Genomic DNA, 7,287 nt, shown 5'->3' with positions numbered 1-7,287 from the left:
TCAGAATCTGTCCGTTTGATCAATTATTGTCCATTTTTTTAAATTCCATAGCCGAATCCATTTTTTCGGTCAAGAAGTTAAAAACGACATTATATGTCTCGTGTTGGGTCAGGAAATGTCCGTCATTGTTTTTTTATTAAAAAGTATAAAAAAAATTGCATGGCAAGCCATCAATATTTGTCTTCCACCTATGAATTTATCCAAAAACAAGAATCAATATTTCCAATCCATTACATATACTCATCAAAATATGAAATAAACACACTATCACCAACATTTGCATAACAACTTTCATAGAATACTTACACCAAGACATCATTTCTCTCATTCACAAATATCAATTAGTACTAATTCCATGAATACTTAATACCAAATACCCCATGAACACAAAAATATTATACATAAATCTTCCAATAAACAGATCATGGTTAGATAAATTTACATTCATTTTAAGCTAGCATTTACATTCTATTGAGACAAAAAACAAGAATTACATCTTTACACAAATCGACCAACAAAACTTGCCCATTGTGTTCGAATTACGTCAATCTCTCCTTCGGTATATGCATTTTTTGTATTGAACTACAAAGAGGAAAAAAAAAAAGATAAATTCAACATAAGTTTACGTCCAATTATTAAATTAAAGCTATTATATAAAAAATAAATAATTTACGTACGAGGCTAATAATGGGAGTAGTAGGCTTATGCACTATTTCGTATATATACTTTTACACATAGTACCCACATCCTACAGAATCTAATTGATGGGGTCACTGCATATAAAGAAGTTGAAAACAATTATTCTTATGTTCGAATGAACATAAATTATTAAAAAATGAATGCAAATTTACCTTTACAGATTTCCATTTTGGAGAAGACCGATGGTGTTGGAGATCGTGCTTGGCTTGCCATGTTTTCAATCCACTAAATAGTTTGAAAACATTAGTTAAACATAGATACTTCAATTAAGAGCTAAGAAAGTTCAATTACACTTACATATTTATAACTCCATGAAAATCCTCTTGAACCTTACTTCGAAGAGAGTCCAAAACATAAACACAATTTTCTTGTAGATTGATTACAATCAATATCCAATGATAACTATAATAAGCAACAATTTAAAAATATTAGTACGTGTATAATGCAAATTAAAATAACTTAAGAACTTGTATTTACTTACCCTATGTTATATGGAATAAGGACTAATTGGTCTAAATTAGCTAATTCTAGTTGATTGGCTAAATTTGTTGATCGAATATCTTGAGACTTCACGTGTGGCGATATTCTTGCTTGATCAATTATAAAAAACTTCTTCGCAATATCAGGACCACATTCATCCCAAAGATACCTAAATAAAGTAAAAGTTATTATTTAAACATGAAACAAAGTATACATGAGTGAATCTAGATGAGTAATACTTATGCAATGTATGTCAAAATACACATGTAGCCTATTTCAACCATATTGCAATATTGGATCAGATCATCGCGGCCTAAATAAATAAATTCGTCTTTCCAAATATATGCTCGTCCAAAGTGATACAGATCATGTCTACATCGTTCATGTTATGCATTGCATGTCCGTTCAAGAGTTTGATGGTATCATTGACGTCAGTATATTTGGAGGACTGGCTGAAACTCTTAATTGTTGAATGGTCATACCATAACCAAAGTTACAAAAATTCAAAGTAGGAAAAATAATAAATAACCCAACTCATATACTAAAAAAGAGACATACTTTTTTCTCGTCAACCATAACTACAAGTTTATGAGACCATTTTACGAAGTTGCTCATTGCTTGATTTAAGGACTCTATTTTACCCTTCACAGGAATTGATATAGGCAAATCTTCTCCAATGACAATGTCAATCAGAACTTTAACAGTTAAGCATGACACATCATCATCAAATGTTGTGGCTACTGCAACAATATTATCTACAGTTCTTATAGACAAGTGGCATAATGTCCTCTTAACAAATTTAAAAGAACTTATGTCATGCATGGCTAAGCACGTACAATATGATTAAAATTTAAAAGTCACAACAAATAAATTACTTCCAAATCTTCTTTAGGTATCTTCTCAGTATCTTCTTCTTCAGATGCACTTAGTGCAACACTTCCAACAGATGATTTGGACTGATGAGATTGTCTGCTGTGAGTTCTTTCTTTTGACACTTTACCATGTCGAACATTTTTTTCACTAGAGCCTCCTTCAATTTCTTGGCTCATTGAGGACTTTGGTTTTACTAATTTGAAATATTGGGAATAGGAAATAAAATCACCCATTCCTCTAACATGTCCCCAATGTTCCTCTGTACCTAATGCTTTGGTCAGAATATCTTCACCTTCATAGACTTCAGCCAATTTATCCTGTAAAACATATTACAATTTTCACACAATATCTATATCATCACAAGTTCTAAACATTATATATATGCCATTTTAAACTTTACACAATATAAACTTACAATCCGACTGGCACATTCTCGAGTAGCTTTATCATTATTTTTTCCTTTTCTTGCTTCTTTCCATAAAGTCACCTGATAAAAAGGATCATTCGATAGGTTCTACATGAACATACATATTTAATTAGCATAAACATATTAGAATAAAAGATTTAATTTAAGTCGAAAAACTTACTAATTCTTAGGCAAGATTCACGTAACCCTTCTGAGAAATGTGATGATTATATACACATTTCGCACATCTTTCTTTTTGAAGATGACTGATTTCCTGTATAACAAATCTAGTTGAAGTTACCTATCAAAACAATGATAATGTTGACATTTAATTTATTGTGAATGACTTACATCCCATTCTTCACTCAATCGTTCATTGATGAACGATGTCCACTGATCTTGCTTTGTATGAGAATATTGTTGAGGAAGAAATTGTAAGACTGAGGGTTCATCCTTAAATGAAAGTATAAACTTTTGAGTCAATGTTGTCTTGAAAGTCCGAAACTTCCTAGATGCAGACATGAGTATACAATGTTTGGACTTAAAGTCCACATTGAATGACATCTGCACAATGAAAAAAGTAGTTAAACAATAAACTAATAAACTACTATGCACATGAATTAAAATTTTAGAAAACGTACCTCTACACAATAAAAAAGTTTGTTTTTTTAAATGGTTTGGAACTTCTTTCCAAGAACTATATGTTATAGGTATTTGTTGTTGAACACAAACTCCTATATAACTTTACATCTTCTTTGCTCCAAATCCAATCAATTGTCCATGTTCATTATAATCATTGATCAACCATTACTTAGATGTTCTTATTTGTGCCAACTCAGACATTGTAGTTGGGCCACGTGAAATACTTATTTTGCTATATTTTTGTGGGATCATATTTCTATCATCCTCGCTGCTACTTGTTGAATTTTCCATGTCAATTTGCAAAAAAAAAAAAAAAAAAAAAAAAAAAAAAAAAACTCACACAAAAAACATATAATCTTAATATTTAAATACATATAACCATAGTAAATGACATACCATGTTTAGTACATTATTTATCAACTCATCTACCCTCACAATCATTTCTAATGTATGTGGATGTTGTATCATCAATCTCAATAGATGTATCAACATTGGGCATTCTTTGCATACCTCCATAACAACACTCTTGTAGCATATCTCCTATTTCATCTTCATAAAAATCATCCTCAATTGTTCGTTGGGGAGATGTTAAAAAAATTGACCAACCCGAATTTGCGAGGTCTTTTACATAGAATACTTGTTTTGCTTGGGAGGCTAAAATAAATGGGTCTAATTTATGTCCAATACGATTGAGGTCCACAATAGTAAACCCAAACTCGTCTATTTTGACTCCAATTCTATTCTCAACCTAATTACATTTGAATAAAATAAATGATAATCCATGATAGTCAAGCTCCTATATTTCTTGTATTACACAATATAATTTTCTCCAACACATCCTTCTGATCGATTTCTATTTCGTACATAAGTTTTCAACACTTTCATGTATCGTTCAAAAGGATACATCCACCTCAAATAAACAGGTCTACAAAACTCAACTTCTCTTACGAGATGCACTACAAGGTGTACCATTATTGTGAAGAATGATGGAGGAAAATACTTCTCTAAGAGGCATAGAGTGACAACGATATCCTTTGCATACCCTTTAACTGAGATGAATCGATCGCCTTGCAACATATAGCATTAAAGAAGAAGCATAGGCGAGTAATTGCAAGTCTTACATGTTTGGGTAAAATATCACGAATGGCTACCGGTAATAATTGTTGCATAAGAACGTGATGGTCATGCGACTTAAGTCCGTAAAGTTTCAAATCTGTGAGCGACACTAAACTTTGAATGTTCGATGAATAGCCTTCAGGTACTTTAATTTCTGATAGTACCTTACAAAAGCTCAATTTCTCAACTCGTGTTAATGTATAACATGCGGAGGTAAAAAGACTTTTTTCTCTCCTACTTGAGGGGCTAACTCTGATCTAATGTTCAGTTCCACCAAATCTAATCGAGTCTTTATTTCATCCTTTGTTTTACCAGGAATATCAAGCAATGTGCCAATAAGATTTGCACATACATTCTTTTCAATGTGCATCACGTCTAAACAATGTCGCACGTCAAGATACTTCCAGTATTCTAACTCGAAAAGAATAGATTTTTTCTTCCAATAAGTTGAAGTGCTATCTCCACTGTTCTTTTCTTTGATACTTTTCTTACCAAATGAATATTGATACTTACTTGTTTCTGCAAGAATTTCTTCCCCACTCAATGGTTCTGGACCAAATTCTAATTCTTGTGCGCCATTAAAAGTTTATTTTGTTTCCTATATGGATGATGGCGGGGTAGAAACTTGCGATGCCCGAGATATGCCATCCTCTTCCCTTTTAGTAAATAAGTGGATGAAGTATTCTCTCCACAAATTGGACATGCATGATATCCTTTAACCGTACAACCACACAAGTTACCATACGCAGGAAAATCATTAATGGTCCATAATAAAATGGCTTTAAGCATGAAACATTGTTCTTCATATGCATCGTAACATTCTACCCCATCTTTCCAAAGTTTTTTCAAGTCATCTACTAACGGAGCTAAATAAACATCTATGTCATTTCCCGATTGTTTAGGACCAGATATTAGTGCAGTCAACATAAAAAAATTTCGCTTCATGCACAACCATGGAGGTAGATTGTACGTCACTAACATCACTGGCCAACAACTATATCTACTACTAAGATCTCCATGTGGATTTACCCCATCTGTCGAAAGAGCAAGACGAAGATTTCTAGGTTCTAACCCAAACTCTGGCCACAAATTGTCTATTTTTTTCCACGATAGGGCATCTTTGGGATGTTTTAATAAACCATCTGTTATCTTTTTTTTAGCATGCCACGTCAATAAACTTGTTGTTTCTTTACTTCGAAACATTCTTTCAAATCTTGGAATTGGGGGAAATACCACATGACTTTTGCTAGGGATATTCTTAGCCCTTTCGTTTAAATTTTTTTGAAGCTTCCATCTTGACGTACCACAAATGGGGCATACATTTGCATTAGAGAGTTCTTTTCTAAACAAGAACAATCATTTCTACATGCATGAATCTTCTCGTACTTCATTCCAAGAGTACCCAACATCTTTTTTGCTTCATAAGTAGAAGTTGGAATTTCATTAGGACTAGGTAATATGTCATGAATTAATTCCAACAACTCAGTGAAACTCTTATCGCTCCATCCAAATTTAGCTTTTAAATTATATAACTTTACCAATGTAGATATTTTGGAAAAAGTTTTACAATTTGGGTACAATGGTTTCTTCGCATCATCTAATAATTCTTCAAAATTATCGGATTTTCCACTAAAATAGTTATTGTATGCAGCCTCAAACATTCCAATTGTGTCATCAACATCAACATCATCCTCATCAACTTCGTCTCTTTCACTAGTAGACACATTTTCATTGTTTCTCTTAATCGGTAATGATTCACCGTGAAAAATCCATGTCTGATAACTTTGATCTATACCATTAAAAAATAAGTGTTCTCTTATTTTGTTCACATCTAGAGTCTTTGCATTCTTCAAACATGGACAACTCATGACATTTTTAATAAACCCTCTAAACCATACTCAGCTGACATTCTATTCATTTTCATTCATGACTTATCCATGATTGTAAAATATGCAACTTAATCTACAAAAAATAATAATAATAATAAATAAAAGCATAAAATTATGATTGTAAAATATGCAACATCAACAAATTTAGAACAAATAGACTTTTAAGATAAGCATCTTATAAATATTACCTTGTCTTGTTATTAATGTTGTTATGAAGTCCTTTTTGTGTTGGGTGCACCTTCTCCACTTGTCAACCTTCTTAAAACATGTCCAATGCAATCTTCCTATCTTCCTTCCAAATCCCCAAGAATCAAAATTTAGCCTTACACGTCAAACTTGAACCTAACAAATGAAAAACTTCACTCAAAATCATTTCATTATTGCTCAAAGGAGTTGACTCAAAGATTCTAATTCAACTACTTTCCAAAAGAACCTTACTCTAAAATAGTTTAATTCTTATCGCAATTTAACATATTCAAACAATGAATCAACAATCCTAAAAAGAAAGTCTAAGAATTTATACTATCATGTAATGTTTACTTAATAATGGAGGGCTTGAGGATAATTTTCTGTCATGAACCTGCATATAAGAATCCAGAACCTTTATTTTTTCACAAATTTATATATCATGATGGTATTTGTCAATAATTCATAAATTCAGCAAACTGTCTCATGATATCTAGATATGCTATGTGAACATCCATCAAGGAAGAAAGATCCACTTTAACCTTTTGGAGTTCAGAAAACACAAATCAAATACTCCGTTGTAAACACAAATCAAATACCATTGTGGCAGAGACCTACACATTAACCGGTTGCTTTAACTTTTATGATACCATTGTTACTTTCATTGTGGCAGAGACCATGATATAGTGACAAAAATACTATGTTGTAAACACAAATCAAATACAATGTGTATGTATTTGATTTTTTAATCCATAACATTGTTCAATAAAGGTGTACCATTAACCTATTAACAAGTTACGCATTATTAACCTTTAAACATAAATCAACGGTGTTCCACTTGAGTTTTATACCATACTCTGTTGTAAACACAAATCAAATACCATTGTTACTTTCATTGTGGCAGAGACCTACACATTAACTTTTGATTTGTGGCAGAGATGAGCAATGCTATAGATCTAAACGACAGAGACGACAGACGACCGATGACCCATTGAC

The 7,287-nt window shown here is 32.1% G+C and overlaps 1 pseudogene; it reads right to left on the bottom strand.

The window, feature by feature from the left end:
- Positions 1-498: 498 nt before the first annotated feature.
- LOC150038443 (uncharacterized) lies at positions 499-1,573 on the bottom strand (annotated as a pseudogene).
- Positions 1,574-7,287: the final 5,714 nt, after the last annotated feature.

Source organism: Benincasa hispida, chromosome 1 (genome assembly GCF_027475165.1).
Source record: "Benincasa hispida cultivar pf3 chromosome 1, pf3_genome.v1.1, whole genome shotgun sequence".
Taxonomy (NCBI): Eukaryota; Viridiplantae; Streptophyta; class Magnoliopsida; order Cucurbitales; family Cucurbitaceae; genus Benincasa; species Benincasa hispida.
Note: the sequence above shows the minus strand (reverse complement) of the source record. Positions and strands in the feature narration are given on the sequence as shown.